The 23,225-nt window shown below is 44.4% G+C and overlaps 1 protein-coding gene across 3 annotated transcripts in view; it reads right to left on the bottom strand.

The window, feature by feature from the left end:
* kitlga (kit ligand a) overlaps positions 1-23,225 on the bottom strand; it is a 184,274-nt gene that overhangs the window by 145,269 nt on the left and 15,780 nt on the right. The gene's annotated exons all lie outside the window — the stretch shown is intronic.

Below are 23,225 nucleotides of genomic sequence, written 5' to 3'. Positions count from 1 at the left end.
GGTTAGATTGGATGGTTTTAATGACTCGGTCTATCCCCTTCTCCCTGTTTAAAGAACGGTACAATGGTAGAAGTCCACCAGGCCTCCATGTGTGTAGCCAGAGGGTTTTTTATTCTTTCATGGATGTGGGCATGAAACTGGCAAGGCCAGAATTTTTCACCCATCCCTAAATGCCCTTGAACTGAGCGGCTTGGTAGGCCATTTCAGAGGGCAGTTAAGAGCCAACCACATCGCTGTGGATCTGGAGTCACAGGTAGGCCTGACCAGGTAAGGTGGCAGGTTTCCTTCCCTAAGGGACATTAGTGAACCAGATGCATTTCTACAAAAATCAATGATAGCTGTCATGGTTAACATTACTGAGACTAGCTTCATGTTCCAGATGTATTAATTGAATTTAAATTCCACCAGCTACCAGTGGGATTTGAACCCATGTCCCCAAAGCATTAGCTTGGGCTCTGGATTACTAATTCAGTGACAATGGAAAATGGTGGGTAGAGCCTCTGCTACTTCTTCCTTTGCTTCCCTTAGCAGCCTGGGTTACATTTCTTCTGGTCTGGTGATTTATCCACTTTCAAGGATTCTAAACCTCTTAATATTTTTGTTCTCAGTGTCCTTATCCCATCCAATATTTCACATTCCTTCTCCTTAATTACAATGTCTGTATCGTCCCCATTCTTAGGCTCTAGGACAACCATCTCCTGATGGTACATGCCATCCACATTGAGCTCACCTCACCGACGCACCACAGTGGTGCCAGCTGCTGCTCAAGCTCTGAAACCCGGCGCTTGAGTTGCTCCAGCTAACACTTCCTGCACAAATGGTTGCTCAGGACATGAGAAGCGTCCTTGGGGTTCCCACATGGCACAAGATGCGCATTCAATGGCACTTAGGTGCCCTGCCAAGCCATTTAACAGTTTATGATCCAAATTTGCAGCAATAATTTTAAAACTTGTCTGTATTCTAGCCAACAGCAGCAACAGCCCTAACAACGTGCATTTAATGCAGTAAAAAATCCCAGGCTACAACATAGGGCATTATCAAACAAAATTTGACATCAAACCATGTAAAGAAATATTAGGACAGGGGATCAAAAACTTGGTCAAAGAATCACAGTTTGATGAGCACCTTGAAAGAGGCGAGAGAGGCAAATGAGCTTAGTAGGGAATTCCAGAGTTTAGCAACTTGGTAGCTTTTTAAAAATAATTCATGGGCTGAGGTGTGACTGGCTAGGCTAACATTTATTGCCTATCCCTAATTGCCCTTGAGAAGGTGGTGGTGAACTGCCTTTTTGAACCACTGCAGTCCATGCGGTGTAGGTGCACCCACACAGTGCTGTTATGGAGGAAGTTCCAGGATTTTGACCCAACGACAGTGAAGGAATAGTGATGTATTCCCAAGTCAGGATGGTGAGTGACTTGGAGGGGAACTTCCAGGTGGTGGTGTTCCCACCTATCTGCTGCCCTTGTTGGTAACGGTTGTGGGTTTGGAAGGTGCTAAGGAGCCTTGGTGAGTTGCTGTAGAATATCTTGTAGATGGTACACACTGCTGCCACTGTGCTTTGGTGGTGGAGGGAATGAATATTTGTGGATAGGGTGCAAATCAAGCAGGCTGCTTTTCCCTTGATTGTGTCAAGCTTCTTGAGTGTTGTTGGAGCTGCACTCATCCAGCCAAGTGGGGAGTATTCCATCACACTCCTGACTTGTGCCTTGTAGATGGTGGACAGGCTTTGGGGAGTCAGGAGGTGAGTTACCCACCACAGGATTCCTAGCCTCTGACCTGCTCTTGTAGCCAAAGTATTTATGTGGCTAGTCCAATTCAGTTTCTGGTCAACCCCCAGGATGTTGATAGTGGGAGGTTCAGTGATGGTAATGCCATTGAATGTCAAGGGCGATGGTTAGATTTTCTCTTGCTGGAGATGGTTATTGCCTGACATTTGTGTGGCGTGAATGTTACTTGCCACTTGTCAGCCCAAGCCTGGGTATTATGCAGGTTTTGTTTCATTTAGACATGGACTGCTTCTGTTGGAATTGTATAGAACCTTGGTGAGGCAACAGCTGGAGTACTGTGTGCAGTTCTGCTCGCCACATTATAGGAAGGATGTTTGCACTGGAGGGGGTGCAGAGGAGATTCACCAGGATGTTGCCTGGTATGAAACATTTAAGTTATGAAGAGAGGTTGGATAGACTTGGGTTGTTTTTTCGTTGCAGCAGAGAAGACTGAGGGGTGACCTGATCGAGGTGTACAAGATTATGAGGAGCATGGACAGGGTGGATAGGGAGCAGCTGTTTCATTTAGTTGAAGGGTTAGTCATGAGGGGACACAAGCTCAAGATGAGGGACAGGAGGTTTAGGAGGGATGTGAGGAAAAACGTTTTTACCCAGAGGGTGGTGACGGTCTAGAATGCGCTGCCTGGGAGTGTGCTGGAGGTGGGTTGCCTCACATCCTTTAAAAAGTACCTGGATGAGCACTTGGCACATCATAACATTCAAGGCTATGGGCCAAGTGCTGGAAAATGGGATTAGGTAGGTCAGGTGTTTCTCACGTGTCAGTGCAGACTCGATGGGCCAAAGGGCCTCTTCTGCACTGTGTGATTCTGTGAGGTACAGCAAGTTATTAAGAAGGCTGATAGAATGCTTTTCTTCTTTATGAGAGGAATTGAACTTAAAAGTAAGGATGTTATGCTTCAGTTATAGTTTATTGGTAAGACTGCATTTCGATAATGTGTGCAGTTTTGGTCTTCTTATTTAAGGAAGGATATAAAGGCATTGGAGGCAGTTCAGAGGAGGTTTACTAGACTGATACCTGGAATGAGCAGACTGCCTTATGAGGAAAGGTTGGACAGGCTGGGATTGTCTCCATTGCAGTTTAGAAGAGTGAGGGGTGACTTGACTGAAGTATACAAGGTTCTGAATGGTCTTGACAAGTTGGACGTGAAAGGATGTTTCCTCTTGTGGTTGAGTCCAGAGCTTGGGCGCACTGTTTTAAAATTAGTGGTCGCCCTCATAGGACAGAGAGGAGGAGGATTATTTTCTCTCAGAAGCAGTGGAAGAAGGGTTACTGAATATTTTTAAGGCAGAGGTAGATAGATTCTTGTTAGGCAAGGGAATCAAAGATTATCGTGGGCAGATGGGAATGTAGAACTCAAAACAGAAACAGATCAGTCTTAATCTTATTGAATGGTGGAGCAGGCTGGAGGGGCCAAATGGCCTACTCCTGCTCCTATTTTGTATGTTCGCATAAGTTGTGAATGGTGCTGAACATTGTGCAATTATCAGCAAATATCCTCGCTTCTGACCTTATAATGGAAGGAAGGTCAATGATGAAGCATCTGAAGATGGTTGGGCTGAGGACATTGCCCTGAGGAACTCCTGCAGTGATGTCCTGGAAATGAGATGATCGACCTCCAACAACCACAACCATCTTCCTTTGTGCTAGGTATGACTCCAACCAGCGGAGAGCTTTCTCCCTCATTCCCATTGACTCCAGTTTTGCTAGGGCTCCTTGCTGCCACACTCGGTCAAATGCTGCCTTGATGTCGAGGGCAGTCACTCTCACCTCACCTCGGGAGTTTAGCTGTTTTGTCCATGTTTGAACAAAGGCTGTAATGAGGTCAAGAGCTGAGTGGCCCTGGCGGAACCCAAACTGGGCTTTGGTGAGCAGGTTATTGCTAAGCAAGTGCCACTTGTTAGCACTGTTCATGACCCCTTCCATTAGTTTACTGATGAATGAGAGTAGACTAATGGAGCAGTAATTGGCTTGGTTGAATTTGTCCTGCTTTTTGTGTACAGGACATACGTGGGCAATTTTCCACATAGCTGGGTAGATGCCAATGTTGTAGCTGTACTGGAACAGTATTGCTTAGGGCACAGCAAATTCTGGAGCACAAGTGTTCAGTACTATTGTCGGAATCTTGTCAGGGCCCATAGCCTTTGCAGTATTCGGTGCCTTCAGCCATTTCTTGATATCACGTGGAGTGAATCAAATTGGCTGAAGACTGGCACCTGCAATGCTGAGGACCTCTGGAGGAGGCAAAGGTGGATCATCCACTCAGCACTTCTCGTTGAAGATTGTTGCAAATGCTTCAGCCTTATCTTTTCCACAGAGAATGGAGATATTTGTGGAGCCTCCTCCTCCAGTGAGTTGTTTCATTGTCCGGTACTGAAGGCAATGGTGGAACCATGAAAATCAGGGATGCGCATAAGGACAGAGTTGGAGAAACGCTGGGATCTCAGAGGTTTCTAGGGCTGGAGGAGGTTGCAGATTTGGGGAGGGTGACGCCATCAAGAGATTTGAAAACAAAAGCGAGAATTTTAAAAGCGTGATGTTACTAAACCAGGAGCCGATGCAGTTCAGCAACATTATGGGCGATGAGTGAACGGGGCTTGGGATACAAGTAGCAGACTTTAGGATGAGCTTGGGAGGCCTCTAAAGAGCTCTTCCATTTTGTTGAAGTAGATTTGGGGCCACTTCGCATTCAAAGTGCTTTCCTCACAATTACCCCCATCTTCCATTTCTTTTTAGCTTCTCTGAGGGTCATTTTAAAAACACTCTGGTCAGGCACTGCCACGCTACCAAAGCTGCACCATCTTCTGAATAGGTTAGTTGGGGTTAAATGAAGTTAATTGTTATCTCATCGTTTATTTTCTACTGCTTGCTTGCCTTAAGATACCTGGGGTAGGGGACATTTCAAAATTTTCTTGTCAGACTTAGTTATCTCGATCAAATAACCATGTCGATTCTGCTGGGATCTTCTCCAGCTGATTATTGTTAATTATTTTATTGGAATTTAAGAGTAAAGAATGATTAGCTTCGTGAAGTTCATAAAACACAACTTGCTAAGATCAAAAAGTGGCTCATCTTCTAAATGGTTCAGTTGTCAAGAATTATGCGTGCTGGCCAAGTGAAATAGTCATCAGCACTCCAAGCAGCTAGTGAAACAGCGATAACTGTGGAATGCACAAGATTAAACATTGTCTTCCTCATGCCTTTGTGCAGTGGGAGGCATTTTCAGTAGAAATTCAATTAGGCTTTGCTAAATAATGGAAAGACTAAGGAATTACGAAGTGTAAGTATCAACTTGATACTACAAATGATTCTTCAGAGTAATAATTCATGAGTTACGCTTAAGTGTGACAGCAATTGGAAACTCTTAACCTGGAACATTGATTGGGGAAGGCTGGGGACGAGGTTGACTGATGCATCTGGGCGGGGGAGGGGGTTTAGTTTAGTTCATTCCGAAGTCACATCACAATTTTAAATACTTGTTGTGTTTATTTTCAATCTTCTAGTGCCCAGATAAAAATTCATTACGTAGGCTGAATCTAGAAGCAAGACATCTACTAAACCATTCTGTCTGTTCACTGAATGGTCATTTTTAGAATAGTAAATACATTTTGAACTTGTCTGTCTGTCTATCTATCTATTAATCTATTGATTTATCTATTGATCTATCGATTTAATTATCGATCTATCTATCTATTGATCTATCAATCTATCAATTGAATTACCTCTGACTCTAGTACTATCCTTACCTCTAAGTCCAAAAGTCATGGGTTTCAAGACCTACTTCAGAGACTTGAGTACAAATTTTGACTGCACCACTAGACATGATACCTTTCTGATATGACATTAAACAGGGAACACTTCTGCCCTCTCAGCTGGATGGAAAAGGTCCTTATTTCAAAGAGGGGCAGGGACATTCTCCCTGGTGCCCTGGCCAACATTCATCACTCAACCAACAGCACTGGAAGACAGACTGTCTAGACCATCAACACTATCACATTGCTGTCCATGAGAGCTTGCTGCATGCAAATTGTCTGCCAAGTTCCCTACAATAAGGCTGTGATTATTCTTTAAAAAGTACTTCATTTGTTCTAAAGTGCTTTGGAACGTCCTGAGGTTGTGAAAGGTGCTTTATAAATGCAAGTTCCTTCTTTGTGTGTAGCATTAATTGCTTGGAATGGAGTGCAACGTGGAAAATCAAATGGAAAGGATCACCTATCTATATTGGAGCTGGTCAGATGTGTTTTTTCATGTGAATTCCCTCTTGATCGATTTTCCAGTATGAATTCCTGCCAAGAGATTAATTACATCGAATTTCAAAATATCCACTTACTTTAGCTTTTAATAATGTTAGGATCTGTCCAAAATGCTTAGCAAAAAACAGCCAGGCAGTGAAGGATAATTAAGCTGCTCGTGCCAGTACGGCTGGTTATTTGAGTAACTTTATCATTTCCTAATCTGATTCACTCAGTGAGCCTCCCAGTTAGCAGTGTATACTTAGAAACCTTTGGCCTTGTTATATATGGAGGATGGTTAAAGTGTACTCAAGGGGGTAAACAGATAGCAAGCCTTTGTGCATCATTTCAAGCCGTTTCTGTGTTCCTGTTATGCAATGAGTCAAATGTACATTGTTCTACATGGTATGAGCAGTGATGAGCGTAGCTGACAAAATTAATCATCGCCTCCAATGTGCCATCTCAGCCTTCAGTCGACTGACGAAAAGAGTATTTGAGGAACAGGATCTCAAACCCAAGACTAAGGTCATGGTTTATCAGGCAGCAGTGATTCCAGTGCTCCTATTTTTTTTATTCATTCATGGGATGTGGGCTTTGCTGGCTAGGCCAGCATTTATATCCCATCCCTAATTGCCCTTGAGAAGTCGGTGGTGAGCTGCCTTCTTGAACCGCTGCAGTCCATGTGGTATGGGTACACCCACAGTGCTGTTCGGGAGGGAGTTCCAGGATTTTGACCCAGTGACAGTGAAGGCCGTTGTCATTTCCGGTGCTTAGGTTGATGCCGGGTGGTCCATCCGGTTTCATTCCTTATTGTCTTTCTAGCGGTTTGATACAACTGAGTGGCTTGCTAGGCCATTTCAGAGGGCATTTAAGAGTCAACCATATTTCTGTGGGTCTGGAGTCACATGTAGGCCAGACCAGGTAAGGACAGCAGATTTCCTTTCCTAAAGGACATCAGTGAACCAGATAGGTTTTTAAGACAATTGACGATGATTTCATGGTCATCATTAGACTTCTAATTCCAGACTTTTATTGAATTCAAATTCCACCATCTGCTGTTGTGGGGTTGGTACCTGGGTCCTCAGAGCATTACCCTGGGTCTCTGGATTACTAGTCCAGAGAAAATATTCTTCTAGGAATTGTGCAATGGATAACCCACCTCCTGACTCCCCAAAGCCTGTCCATCATCTACAAGGCACAAGAAGTGTGATGGAATACTCCCTACTTGCCTGGATGAGTGCAGCTCCCACAACACTCAAGAAGCTTGACACCATCCAGGACAAAGCAGCTCACTTGATTGGCACCCCATCCACAAACATTCATTTCCCCCACCACCAATGCACAGTAGCAGCAGTGTGTACCATCTACAAGATGCACTGCAGGAATTCACCAAGGCTTATTCAACAGCACCTTCCAAACCCACAACCACTACCATCTAGAAGGACAAGAGCAGCAGATAGATGGGAACACCGTTACCTGGAAGTTCCCCTCCAAGCCACTCACCATCCTGACTTGGAAATATATCGCCGTTCCTTCACTGTCGCTGTGTCAAAATCCTGGAACTCCCTTCCTAACAGTGCTGTGGGTGTACCTACACCACATGGACTGCAGCAGTTCAGGAAGGCAGCTCACCACCACCTTCTCAAGGGCAATTAGGGATGGGCAATAAATGCTGGCCCAGCCAGCGATGCCCACATTCCATGAATGAATAAAAAAATATGCAGATTAAAATCAGCCATGACAATTGTAGCGCCCTTCTTACAAGTTTCCATTATTTCTTAATTTATACTTTGTCCTAAGTGAGGCAACTCTTCGGGAGCCCATAATTGGCTCCCACCCATGACTTCTTCCCCTTGCTATTCCTTATTTCTACCCAAACTGATTCCACATCACAATCTATGGCACCTATATCACTACTCACCACTGCATTGATACGTTCCTTTATTAACAAATACACCTCACCTCCTTCTCCTTTTGCCTATTTTTCCAGAATGTTGAACCGCCTTGAATATTGAGTTCCTAGTCTTGGTCACCCTGCAACCACGTCTCTGTAATAGCTATCAAGTCAGATCCATATATTTCTATTTGTGCCATCAACTCATCTATCTTGTTACAAATGCTGTGTGCATTCAGATAAAGAGCCTTAAGCTTTGACTTTTTACCTTTATTACTCATTCGGGTTCTAATTTCTGCTGCACTCTTCTGCTTATATTTTCTGCCCCTTCCTGTCACACTTTGATCATCGTTCGCCTGTTCATTACCTTGCACTTCTGCTCTTTTGTTTCTTTTTGACTTTTTAAACTTCCCTTCAATTGAACCTTCCCCCCGACTAATTAGGTTAAAATCCTATCTACAAGCCTAGTTATATGATTCGCCAGGACACTGGTCCCAGCATGATCAAAGTCTACCCAGCAAATAGAATGACTTAACCCGAATAGCGCCAAGGTTTGCTAGACTAATACCTGGAATGGGCGGGTTGTCTTATGAGGAAAGGTTGGATAGACTAGGCTTGTATCCACTGGAGTTTAGAAGAATAAGAGGCGACTTGATTGAAACCTTTAAGATCCTGAGGGGTCTTGACAGGGTGGATGTGGAGAGGATGTTTCGTCTTGTGGGAGAATCTAGATCTGGGGGTCACTGCCTAAAAATAAGGGGTCACCCTTTCAAAACAGAGGTGAGGAGAATTTTTTTCTCTCAGAGGATAGTGAGACCTTGGAACTCTCTTCCTCAAAAGCGGAAGCTGAGTCTTTGAGTATTTTGAAGGCACAGGTAGGTAGATTCTTAATAAGCAAGGGAGAGAAAGGTTATCGGGGTAGGCGGGAATGTGGAGTTGAGGTTACAATCAGCCATGATCTCATTGAATGGCAGAGCAGGCTCAAGGGGCAGAGTGGCCTCCTCCTACTCCTAATTTGTAAGTTCATATGTAATTATCCTTCATTGAACACTATTAAGAGATAGATTATCTGGTCATTATCTACTTCCATTTGCCTCACTATTCAAGGAAAAGAGAGGAATTCTTCGTGTCCAAGCCAACGCTTATAAAAAACATATTAATAAGTCAACTCCCTCACGGCCATTTGAAGGACTTTGAAGTGTGCAAATTGGCTATAGATTCTGCAAGTATTTTGTTGGCTGAATAGTACATGTGACCATCCTGGGAGCATGAAGCGCACTGTATAAATGTAAGTTCCATTCTTGTGTTTCTTGAGCATTGCTGAAAAAAGAGACACGCTGTTAAAACTTTTCACCTTGTACTCATCAGGATAATTCGGAAGAATACCACATGTGAAGGGAACAGCGATTTATTAATTGACAACAATGACATTATTGATCCCTTTGCACTTGGTATCCTTGCGAATTGTCCTGATGCGTACAAGATGAAAAGCTTCAATAACGTCTCTTTTTTCAGCAATACTCAAGTTCTGTACTACGAAACAACTCTTGTGCTTCTTTTGGATGTCCTGCACACCACAAGCATGTCTTGATGGGGTGGGGGTGGGAGCAGGGGGGTGGATTTAGATTCAGGTTTTGTGAAAGAAGCAGCTGATAAAGCCTCAGTAAGGAGGAACAAGAGGACTTGGCGTCGAACCCATTCTCACTATTGTTTAAAATTGTTGCAAATAATTGTCTGCCCACATATAAATGTCTGGTGAAAAATGAGTTGACCCTTGGAAAGCTTTCCAAAGCTAATCACTGTGTTATGAAATGCACATTCCCACAGGCAGGCAGCTGCTGTAAAGTACCTCAGGGTTCCAAAAATAAGTGGCCAGGATCCATCGAGGCTCAAATGCCTGGAATTCCTTCCTAAGACCTTTCCACCTCTAAGACTCACCTACCCCTTTGACTAGGCATTCAGTCATCTGCTCCTCGTAGGTGCAGTCTGACCAGCCATGCAGAGGTGGCTTTGGAGATGGGAGGGAAGGGAATTTGTGAGACATTTTACCATATCCGAGCGATCGTGCTGAAGGCAGGTTGGGAACAACAATGCCTGGTATGGCAAGTAGCCAATTATTGGCAATTAAGTCCCCTTTAGGAGCAGATTGGTGATGCCCTGGGATCTTCATGATAGCATATGGGCTCCCCTGTTGAGGGAAAACCCAGGCATCTACCTGGAGGTGGCCTCAAGACTGGGGGATAGTGGGAGGTTCTGGCCAGTGAGTGGCCTCCTTTGATATTTGGATAATGTTGCATTCTTACCCTGTGGTAACAAAATAATAACTCTAACCTTAACTCTAACACTAATACAAAACCCACCTCCCGTAAATTGACAGCTGAGATGTAAGACCATAAGACCATAATAAGACATAGGAGCAGAAATTAGGCCATTCAGCCCATCGAGTCTGCCCCGCCATTCAATCATGCCTAATAAGTTTCTCAACCCCATTCTCCCGCCTTCTCCCCATAACCTTTGATCCTCTTAACAATCAAGGACCGATCTATCTCGGTCTTAAATACACTCAATGACCTGGCCTCCACAGCTTCTGTGGCAATGAATTCCATGGATTCACCACTCTCTGGCTAAAGAAGTTTCTCCTCATCTCTGTTCTAAAAAGTCTTCCCTTTACTCTGTGGCTGTGTCCTCGGGTCCTTGTCTCTCCTACTAATGGAAACATCTTCCCCACGTCCACTCTATCCGGGCCTTTCAGTATTCTGTAAGTTTCAATCAGATCGCCCCTCATCCTTCTAAACTCCATTGAGTTTAGACCCAGACGTTCCTCATATGTTACGCCTTTCATTCCTGGGATCGTTCTCGTCAACCTCCTCTGGACCCTCTCCAGGGCCAGAACATCCTTCCTGAGATACGAGGCCCAGAATTGCTCACAATATTCTAAATGTGGTCTGACCAGAGCCTTATAAAGCCTCAGCAGCACATCCCTGCTTTTATATTCTAGTCCTCTTGAAATAAATACCAACATTGCATTTGCCTTCTTAACTACCGACTCAACCTGCAAGTTAACCTTAAGAGAATCCTGGACTAGGACTCCCAAGTCCCTTTGCACTCCAGATTTCTGAATTCTCTCCCCATTTAGAAAATAGTCTATGCCTCTATTCTTCCTAACAAAGTGCATGACCTCACACTTCCCCACATTGTATTCCATCTGCCACTTCTTTGCCCATTTTCCTAACTTGTCCAAATCCTTCTGCAGCCTCCCTGCCTCTTCAATACTACCTGTCCCTCCACCTATCTTTGTATCATCTGCAAACTTAGCCAAGATGCCCTCAGTTCCTTCATCTAGATCATTAATATATAAAGTGAAAAGTTGTGGTCCCAACACTGACCCCTGCAGAACTCCACTAGTCATTGGCTGCCATCCTGAGGAGGCCCCCCTTAACCCCACTCTCTGCCTCCTGCCAGACAGCCAATCTTCTATTCATGCTAGTACCTTGCCTCCAACACCACGGGCTCTTATCTTTCTGAGCAGCCTCCTGTCTGGCACCTTGTCAAAGGCCTTCTGGAAGTCCATCTGGAGGTCCATCCATTGACTCTCCTTTGTCTAACCAACTCATTACCTCCTCAAAGAATTCTAACAGATTTGTCAGGCATGACCTCCCCTTGATGAAACCATGCTGACTTTGCCCTATTTTACCATGCACTTCCAAGTATTCTGAAATCTCATCCTTAATAATGGACTCTAAAATCTTACCAATGAATGAGGTCAGACTAATCGGCTTGCAATTTCCCGTCTTTTGCCTCACTCCCTTCTTAAACATGGGGGGTTACATTAGTGATTTTCCAGTCTTCTGGGACCCTCTCTAACTCCAGTGATTCCTGAAAGATCGCCACTAACGCCTCCACTATCTCTTCAGCTATCTCCTTCAGAGCTCTGGGGTGTAATCCATCTGGTCCAGGTGATTTATCCACCTTTAGACCTTTCAGTTTTCCTAGCACCTTCTCCTTGGTAATGGCCACTATACTCACCTCTGGCCCCCGACTCTCTTGAACTTTGGGGATGTTACTCATGTCTTCCACCGTGAAGACTGACGCAAAGTACCTATTCAGTTCCTCCGCCATTTCTTTGTTCCCCACTACTACTTCTCCAGTGTCATTTTCCAGCGGCCCAATGTCAACTTTTGCCTCTCTCTTACCCTTTATATATTTAAAAAAACTCTTGCAGCTAGTTTACCCTCACATTTAATCTTCTCCCTCCTTATTTCTTTTTTAGTTGTCCTCTGTTGGTCTTTGTAGGCTTCCCAATCTCCAGGTTTCCCACTGCTCTTCGCCACATTGTATGCTTTCTGTTTAGCTTTTATGCTGTCCCTGACTTCCCTTGTCAGCCATGGTTGCCTCGTCCTCCCTTTAGTATGCTTCTTTTTCCTAGAGATGAATTTTTGCTGTGTCTCCCAAATTACTCCCAGAAACTCCTACCATTGCTGTTCCACTGTCTTTCCTGCTAGGCTCATCTCCCAGTCAATTCTGGCCAGCTCCTCCCTCATGCCTCTGTAGTTGACTTTATTCAACTGTAATACCATTACATCTGATTCCAACTTTTTCCTCTCAAATTGCAGGGTAAATTCTATCATATTGTGGTCACTTCCTCCTAAGGGTTCCTTCACCTTAAGCTCCCTTATCAAATCTGCCTCATTACACATCACTGAATCTAGAATTGCCTGTTCCCTAGTGGGCTCTACCACAAGCTGCTCCAAAAAGCCATCTCGTAGACATTCCACAAATTCCTTTTCTTGGGATCCACTACCAACCCGATTTCCCAGTCTATCTGCATATTGAAATCCCCCATGACCACTGTAACCTTGCCTTTCTTGCATGCCTTTTCTATCTCCTGGTGTATCTTGTGCCCCACATCCTGACCACTGTTCTGTGGTCTGTACATAACTCCCTTTATGGTTTTCTTCACCTTTGTGGTTCCTCAACTCTACCCACACAGATTCTACATCATCTGACCCTACGTCATTTCTTGCTATCGATTTAATTTCATTTCTTACTAACAAAGCAACCCCAACCCCTCTGCCAACCTGCCTATCCCTCGATAGGATGTATATCCTTGGATATTTAGATCCCAGTCCTGATCCCCTTGCAGCCATGTCTCCATTATGCCCACCACATCATACCTGCCAATTTCAATCTGCGCCACAAGCTCATTTAACTTATTTCGTACACTGCGTGCATTTAGATACAGCACCTTCAGTCCTGTATTTCCTGTCCGCTTTCTCATTGTTGTCCCTGTATCGGATGTGCTTGAAGTTAGATTCCTAGCCCTTTCCAAACACTCTGTCCTATTTTGTGTTCTGGAGACTTTAATAGCCTCTCCTGTGCTCTCCTTTTCAGTTTTTTCATAATTTTCCATGAAGTTGAATCCACCCCCCCACATGCTAACCTGTTGCTTTGTTTCCCATTAGTCATACTTCTTGGAGTTTTACCCTTCCCTCCAACCCCCACTTTCTAGTTTAAAGTCCTGTTGACCACCCTATTTACCCTTTTCGCTGGAACATTGGTCCCAGATCGGTTCAGGTGGAGACCGTCCCAACGGTACAGATCCCTTCTGTTCCAATACTGGTGCCAGTGCCCCATGAAATGGAACCCCTCTTTCCCACACCACTCCTTTAGCCACGTGTTTACTTCCCTTATTCTCGCTTCCCTATGCCAATTTGCACGTGGCTCGGGTAGTAATCCGGAGTTTATAACCCTTGAGGGCCTGTTCTTTAATTTAGTTCCTAGTTCCTGATAATCCCCAAATAGGTCCTCTTTCCTAGTCTTACCTATGTTATTTGGCCCGAAGTGGACCACAACAACTGGATCCTCCCCCTCCCTCTCCAATATCCTTTCAAGCTGGTGAGAGATGTCCCTCACCCTGGCACTGGGCAGGCAACATACCATGCGGGACTCTTGGTCCTGCTTATAAAGGATGCTATCAATTCCCCTAATTATATAATCCCCTACAACTACCACTTGTCTTTTTGCCCCCTCCCTCTTGAATGGCCTCCTGTGCCATGGTGCCGTGGTCAGCTGGCTCATCCTCCCTACAGCCATGTTCGTCATCCACACAGGTACCTTGTACCCGTTGAACAAGGTCAAGAGCTGAGGCTCCTCTGTTCCTGAACACAGGATCCCTCTACCTGCCTCACTTGCAGTCACATCCTGCTGACCCTGGCCACTGACCGAACTTGAGGTACTTAATCTACTGGGTGTGACGGCCTCCTGAAACAAAGCGTCCAGGTAACTCTCCCCCTCCCAGATGTGCCACAGCGTGTCCATGAACTCCAGTCATTAATGCTAAAGGCAACACAAAATTCAAATAAACAGCAACCACAGAACAAACAACAACAATATAAGAAATCACAGTTCAACTTGGAACAAAATCACCCCCGACTGCCATAAGGCCAGACGGGGATAAACAAAACTAGCAAAAGAACAGGTCATTGGCAACCAAGAAGCATTCAAAAGTGCCAGCCAAACATAAGTGGTAGATACCAGAGAAACAAAAATGTTCAGAGAATTGGAACAAAAGAAGGGACAACCTGCCCACGTGTTTCCAAACCCTAACCCTAAACCTAAAACAAAACCTTAACTCAAATACAAAACCCTAACCCTAATCATAACCAAAATGAAAAGCCCTAATCCTAACCCTAATGTAAAACCCTAACACTCAAATGTGGTACAAAAACTTAATACAAAATCCTAAACCTAATCCTAATACAAAACCCTAAACCTAATCCTAATACAAAACCCTAAACCTAATCCTAATACAAAACCCTAAGCCTAGAACTCAGTCCTGTGATACAAAAGCCCAACACTAATGCTAAAATAAATCTCTGACCCTAACTCTATCTCAATTACAGAATTGTAACCTTGGCCCTGCAGAACAAAACACTAACACTGACCACGTGGTACAAACACCAAAAACACTAACCCTAGTAGAGAAATCTTACCCCAATACAAAACCCTAACCCTAATACAAAACTCTAACTCTAATCCTCTAGTACGAATCCTTAATCCTAATACAAAACCCAAATCCAAACCCTAATGCTCTGTTATGAACCCTAACCCTAATATAAACCCCTAACCCAGCACATTTGACATTTCCACAGAATATTGTGATGTTGACACTCAGAAATGTTTCAATGTTACCCCGAGAAGATTAACTTGGTTCTTGTGTATACTTAGTTAATATTCATTTAAATCTATTTTAACCCCGATCAACATTACACAGCCAAAAGCCAGAGACCCTGCTTAAACATCTTGTAAAATTATTTTGGCACACTTAAGACACAGCAGCAATTTTTGTCTTGAAGGAGAGTGATATACAACCAGGTCTCAATGGAAGCAGCTGAGCTAAGTCATCCAGAAAAATCTGTTTTTCATTAACCACAGGGTTCAAGCTGACTAAAGCGACTTTTCTTCCAACTCCTGTGTTTGTATTTAGTCTGGAGAAGATTGTTATCTGCTGGCTGCTAATTCCTCAGGTGAGAAATGGGTGGCTGGTGCATGAAAATTGGGGTGGGGGCCTTTGGGACATTGCATACAGGTCCAATGTTGGTCCGATGTAACTTTTAAGTGGGCCAGTGAATGGGTTAGCAGCCCGCCTGCCAATATTGACTAGTGTTCTATCCTGAGGCTGCTTAAATATGCAAAAGGGAGGGGGGTGGTCCCAGGCTGGATTTCGGACCCCGACAGCTAGTTTTGGGGACCACTGGATGAAGTGCTGTCCAGTTGAGCCAATTCACAGCCTTAAAGGGACCACTCCCAGGAAAGGACCCCAGATTTTCTACAAGCAGATGGGGGTGCTTGTATAGGGAAGAGGAAGAGTCTTGTGGCTTGACATAAAAATACCACAGCTCACTTCCGGCCTCTGCTTGAGCCCTTCCAGAATCGGCTCCTGGAGGTTCTGCACCCCCCCCAACCTCATTCTCTACCCCAGGTCTGCTCAGCAAAGGAGCCGGACAATGTCCTGGCCTCCCACAACTTCAGCAAGCAGCAGTGGAAAGTCTGTTCAGTGCGTGAAACTACCCAAGCCTCGCGGTATCATGTGTGCACTCCATTGCTCCACCGACTTCACACCCATTCCGGGCAGAAGTCACCCATCCTCCCAGGGCCCCTGCCATTCACCACCCCCAGCCTCCCTAGCACATGCTTCTTTTGCAAATTACTTCAAAGGCAGAATTTCAATTTTCACACCTGCTTTTTAAAAAAAATGACGGTGGATTGCTGACATCTGTTTTCTTTTACCGATTCTTTCCATTTTCACTATAAAATATTATTAACCAGAATCACATTTGCAGTTGGAAGGATGAAGGTTAGAATTAACTGGTGTCTAATTGTTGTCAAATTATCTTTGTTTTAAAGTTACAATCATAAAGTGTGTGTCCATTCAGGGAGTCCAGGCTGCTGTGGCAATTTGCACTTTTACATGTTGCAGCTATGCAGAGTCGTAGCGGATGCTTCAGCTTTCTTTCCATCACATGGCTGCCCAGAAATCACTGCTACTTCTACCACCCACCGCTGGCATATGTTGGAAGGATTTGCAGGTTGATACTTACACTATGAACACACTGCTCTTGATTATCAAGTCCTGGGGTGGGACTCAAACCCAGAGTTTTTAGCTCCAAGGCAGGGACACCACCCACTGCGCCACAGGACCTCGCACTCGGAGAGTAGATAGAGCCAAACTATTCCCTCTAGTGAGTGGGCTAGTGACCAGCGGTAATAGATTTAAAATCATTGGTAAATGAGCTAAAGGGGCGATGAGGAGAAATGCGTGGTTGGGATCTGGAATTCATCAGGATTGGCAGCAAAATTCTCCTGAACAGTTGTAGTGATTCAGCTTTTGTTTATAACTCTGAACAGCATAGGGAAACAATGTTGACTTGATTTAAAACACACCTAACTATGGGCAAAGGTTTACATTCCATTGAACCACACCAGTTTTCTTATCAATTTATAACCAAGTAGACAAGTAGAACTGCAACTAATTACAACAGGGCAATATAGTAGTGTACTGCTCATGTTTCTAGACTCGAAATCCCACATTTCCCTTATCGAGGCTTCCTGGGGTGGGGCCTGAACTCATCCCTTGCAGCATCAGAGTGGGAATACTGTTGCTTAACCAGTGGTCACTCCAATGCCTGTTTTACCTCATGAACCATTGTTCAGACAAAGACCACAGAAAGAGCAAATGATAATGAAGCCATTGCAATCAATCTCTATTAGTTAATATAAGAGCATAAGAAATAGGAACAGGAGTAGGCCATTTGGCCCCTCAAGCCTGCTCCGCCATTCAATAAGATCAAGGCTGATTTTCTTGTGTTTCGATTTCCACATTCCCATCTAACCCCGATAACCTTTGATTCCCTTGCCTAACAAGAATCTATCTACTGCTGCCTTAAAAATATTCAATGACCCCACTTGCACCACTTTCTGAGGCAGAGAGTTCCAAAGTTGCACAACCCTCTGTGAGAAAAAATTTCTCCTCATCTCTGTCCTGAAAGGGTGACCCCTAATTTTAAAACAGTGCCCCCCTAGTTCTGGACTCACTCACAAGAGGAAACATCCTTCCCACATCCACCTTGTCAAGACCGTTCTGGATCTTGTATACTTCGATCAAAACACCCCTCACTCTTCTAAACTCCAGTGGCAACAAGCCCAGTCTGTCTAACGTTTCGTCAAAAGACAACCCACTCATTCCAGGTATCAATCTAGTAAACCTCCTCTGAACCACCTCCAATGCATTTACATCCTTTCTTAAATAAGGAGACCAAAACTGCACACAGTATTTGAGGTGCAGTCTCACCAATGCCCTGTATAACTGAAGCATAACATCCTTACTTTTATGTTCAATCCCTCTCTAATAAAGGATAGCATTCCATTAGCCTTCTTAATTACTTGCTGTACCTGCATACTAACTTTTTGTAACTCATGTACAAGGACACCTAGATCCTTCTGCACCTCAGAATTACGCAGTTGTTCTCCATTTAAGTCATACTCTGCTTTTTTGTTCTTCGTGCCAAAGTGAACAACTTCACATTTTCCCACATTAAACTCCATTGGCCAGATATTTCCCACTCACTCAACCTATCTATATCCATCTGCAACCTCCTCATGTTCTCTTCACAACATACTTTCCTACCTATCTTTGTGTCATCTGCAAATTTAGCAACCATGTCTTCACTCTCCTCATCTAAGTCATTGATGTAAATCGTAAAAAGTTGAGGTCCCAGCACAGACTCCTGTGGGACTCTGCTCGTCACATCCTGCCAATCTGAAAAAGACCCATTTATGCATACTCTCTGCTTTCTGGCAACCAGCCAATTTTCTATCCATGCGCATAGTTACCCCCAACATCATGCACTTTTATTTTCTGTAATAACCTTTGATGTGGCACCTTATAAAATGCCTTCTGGAAATCCAAGTGCAGTATGTCAACAGGCTCCCCTTTATCCACAGTGCATGTTACTCCATCAAAAAACTCAAATAAATTGGTTAAACATTTGATTTTCCTTTCACAAACTATGCTGGCTCTTCCCGTTTGCCTTGAGCTCTTCTAAGTGCCCAGCTAAAATCTCCTTAATGATTGATTCTAACAATTTCCCCATGACAGATGTCAAGCTAACTTGCCTATAGTTTCCTGTTTCCTGCCTTCCTCCCTTCCTGAATAAAGGGGTTATGTTTGCTCCTTTCCAGTCCAATGGAACCGTTCCAGAATCTAGCGAATTTTGGAAAATTAACACTAGCACATCAACTAGCTCATTAACCACCTCTTTTAAGACCCGAGGATGTGGTTCATCGGGACCCAGAGACTTGCCGGCCGCAGCTCCCTCAATTTGCTCAGTACCATTTCCCTAGTGATTTCAAATTCACCAAGTTCCTCTCTCCCTTTCATCTCCTGATTTGCAGCTATTACTGGAATGTTTTTTGTATCCTTTATAACAAACACAGAAGCAAAATATTTGTTCATTTCTTCTGCCATTTCCTTATCATCTACTATTAACTCCCCACTGTCACTATCTAAAGGACCAACACTCACTTTACTACTCTTTTCCTTTTTAAATATCTGTAGGTACTCTCGCTATCTGTTTTTATATTTCTAGCTAGTTTCGTCTTATACTCCAATTTCTTTCTCCTGGTTAACTTTTTAGTCATTCCCTGCCATTCTTTATATTCTGACCAATCATCTGTCCTGCCACTCATCTTTGCAATGTTGTATGCATTTTCCTTAAGTTTGATGCTTTCCTTAACTTCTTTAGTTAACCACGAATGGTGGGTCCTCCCCTTAGAATTTTTCTTTATAATTGGAACGTACTTATTCTGAATACTCTGAAATATCCCCTTAAATACCTGACACTGATTCTCTATTGATCTATCTTCTAGTCAAGTTTCCCAATTCACTTTAGCTAGCTCAGCTTTCATCCCCACCATAGTTGCCCTTATTTAAGTTTAAGATACTAGTCTTAGACCCACTCTTCTCCCTTTCAAGGTGTAAAGTTCAATCATATTGTGGTTGCTGCTACTTAGGAGGGCATTCTGAGGTCATTAATTAATCCTGTCACATTATACAATACCAAGTCTAATATAAAAGCAAAATATGCAGATGCTGGAAATCTAAAACAAAAACAGAAAATGCTGGAAAAACTCAGCAGGTCTGACAGCGTCTGTGGAGAGAGAAACAGAGTTGCAGTTTTGAGTCTGTATGACCCTTCTTTGGGGCGTTTTTTTATGTCAGAAGCACCATTTTGGAAAGTGGTATCATTGGCACAGATGGAACGAAGGCGAAGGAACTGAGAGAATGGGGTGGAGTCCTTACAGGAAGCTCTGAAGAAGAGTCATACGGACTCGAAAAGTCAATTCTGTTTCTCTCTCCACAGATGCTGTCAGACCTGCTGAGTTTGACAAAGTCTAATATAACCTGCTCTCTGGTTGGTTCCTGAACGTGCTGCTCTAAGAAACCATCTCGAAAACATTCTAAGAATTCCTCATCTAGGCTACTACTGCCAATCTGATTTTTCCAGTTCATATGTAGATTAAAATCACCCATGATTATTGCTGTCCTTTTATCACACACACACAAAATTTTCTCTTGTATACTTTGTCCCACACTATGGACACTGTTAGGGGGTCTGTAGACCACTCCCATTAATGACTTTTCTCCCCTACTATTCCTCATCTCCACCCAAGCCGATTCTATATCCAGATCTCCTGAACCAAGGTCATCTCTAACTATTGTACCAGTGCCCTCTTTGATTAACAGTGCTACCCCTCCACCTTTACCTAGCTCCCTGTTCTTGAATGTCATGTATCCCTCAGTATTAAGGACCCAATCTTTGTCGTCCTGCAGCCACGTCTCCATAATTGCTATCGGATCACGGGCTGAATCTTCTGGTTGGCATGCCGGGGTGGGCCTGACACGCCAACATGTAAAATGACGTCAGGCTTGCGTCCCCACGCCAGCACGCGCCATCTCGATATTTTGTTCGGTGGGCGCACGCCAGAGGCAGATGTGTGCCTGCCGAAATGTCAATGGCCTATTAAGGCTGTTATGAATGCGGGATGAGGTTTCCTGAAGCTATTATAAAATCAATGAAATAATTTCCACACCTTTACAAACATGTCCCAGCTCATGTGACACTATCACATGAGAGGGGACATGGTTAAATAAATTTTAACATCCTTTATTAAAATTTTGTATCGTCAATCAATCTCCCTGAGGCAGCTCCATGCCTCGGGGAGATTGCTGTGCTTTATCGTGCGCATGCGTGAAAGGGCTCTGGCCCCGACTCTCCTCCCTCCCCCCCCGCCCGCAAAGGTAGCGCTGAGCGCTACTGGCTGCGCGTTACGCTGGGCGGGCCTTAATTGGCCCGCCTGTGTAAAATAGCGGCGTGCAGCCAATCATGGGCGGTGATCGGCTCTGCACCTGCCCGTGCCCGCTCCTGCCCAGCTCACCCACCATAAGTAAAATCCTCGCCCACATTTATTCACTTCAATTAGGACCATCAATTCAATAACCTTGTTATGAATGCTATGTACGTTCACATAGACATTAGGTTTGTCTTTTCGTTATCTTTGTAACATCTAGTCTTTGCTGTTGATGTATTCTTAGGTTTTTTTCTCTCTGTCCCTTCCTGCCATTCTCTGACCCTCATTTCTCATATGACTATTTTGCTCTCCTGTCTTGACTCTATACCTTGAATTGCTACCTCTACCCAAACTTGATCCCTCACCCAACTTATTTAGTTTAAAGCCCTCTCTACTTCCCTAGTTATGCGATTTGCGAGGACACTCGTCCCAGCACAGTTCAGGTCTAAACCGTCCCAATGGTACAGCTCCCACTTTCGCCAGTGTTGATGCCCCACAAACCGGAACCCACTTCTCCCACATCAGTCTCTGAACCACGCCTGCATCTCTCTAATCTTATTTGCCCTATGCAATTTGCACTTGGTTCAGTTAATAATCCAGAGATTATTACCTTTGAGGTTCTGGTTCTTAATTTGGTACCTAGCTCCTCATACTGACTTTGCGGAACCTCATTCCAGTTCCATCTATGTCATTGGTACCTACATGAACCATGACAACAGGATCCTCCCCCTCCCACTGCATGTTCCTCTCCAGCCCTGTGCAGATGTACCAAACCCTGGCACCGGGCAGACAACATGACCTTCTTGACTCTTGCTCTTTGCTGCAGAGAACAATGTCAATCCCCCTCATTATACTATGCCCTACTACCATTACATTCCTACTTGATCCCCCATTTGAACGGCTTCCTGTACCACAGTGTCATGGCCAGTCAGCTCATCCACCTTGCAGACCTCGTTTACATCCACACAGGTTGCAAACACCTCAAACCTGTTTGCCAAACTGCAAAGTTTGAGGCTCCTCCGCTACCGTCTGCTTGGTCCTATTACCTGCTTGACTAATCTACAACAGACCCGGACATGAGGAGGGGAAGGCATACAGTGGTGGAGTGCATTAAAAATTATTGGTCCAAAGTCACTTTTCCTCTCTCAGACATGTTGTTTTATGAACTATCTTAGTCATTTTTTTTATTCATGTGGGCTTCGCTGGCTGGGCCAGCATTTATTGCCCATCCCTAATTGCCCTTGAGAAGGTGGTGGTGAGCTGCCTTCTTGAACTGCTGCAGTCCATGTAGTGTAGGTATGCCCACAGTGCTGTTAGGGAGGGAGTTCCAGGGTTTTAACCCAGTGACATTTAAGGAACGGCGATATATACCCAAGTCAGGATGGTGAGTGACTGGGGAGGGACTTCCAGGCGGTGGTGTTCCCATTTATCTGCTGCCCTTATTCTTCTAGGTGGTAGTGGTCATGGGTTTGGAAGGTGCTGTCTAAGGAGTCTTGAATTCCTGAAAAGCATTTTGGAGATGGTATACACTGCTGCTACTGGGTGTCAGTGGTGGAGGGAGTGAATGTTTGTGGATGTGGTGCCAATCAAGTGGGTTGCTTTGTCCTGGATGGTGTCAAGCTTCTTGAGTGTTGTGGAAGCTGCACTCACCCAGGCAAGTGGAGAGTATTCCATTATGCTCTTGACTTTTGCCTTGTAGATGGTGGACAGGCTTTGAGGAGGCAGGAGGTGGGCTATTCATCGCATGATTCCTAGCCCCTGACCTGTTCTTGGAGCCACAGTATTTATATGGCTAGTCCAGTTCAGTTTCTGGTTAATGGTAACCCCCTAAATGTTGATAGTGGGGGATTCAGTGATGGTAATGCCATTGAACATCAAGGGGCAATAGTCTGATTTCTCTTGTTGGAGATGGTCATAGCCTGGCACTTGTGTGGCACGAATGTTACTTGCCACTTGTCAGCCCAAATTTGGACATGGACTGTTTCAGTATCTGAGGAGTTGCAAGAGGTGCTGAACATTGTGCAATCATCACTGAATATCCCACTTCTGAGTTGAGATAACTGACCTCCAACAACCACAACCATCTTCCTTTGTGCTAGATATGAATCCAACCAGTGGAGAGTTTTCCCCCGATTCCCATTGACTCCAGTTTTGCTAGGGCTCCTTGATGCCACACTCGGTCAAATGCAGCCTTCATGTCAAGGGCAGTCACTCTCACCTCACCTCGGGAGCTCAGGTCTTTTGTCCATGTTTGAAACAGGGCTGTAATGAGGTCAGGAGCTGAGTGGCCCTAGCAGAATCCAAACTGGGCGTCAGTGAGCAGGTTATTGTTAAACAAGTATAAAGGCAGAATACTGCAGATGCTGGAAATCTGAAACAAAAGCAAAAAATGCGGGAAAAACTCA

This window comes from Carcharodon carcharias, chromosome 21, assembly GCF_017639515.1.
Source record: "Carcharodon carcharias isolate sCarCar2 chromosome 21, sCarCar2.pri, whole genome shotgun sequence".
NCBI classification, from domain to species: Eukaryota; Metazoa; Chordata; class Chondrichthyes; order Lamniformes; family Lamnidae; genus Carcharodon; species Carcharodon carcharias.
The sequence above is the reverse complement of the archived record's forward strand: the minus strand, read 5'-3'. Positions and strand labels throughout refer to the sequence as shown.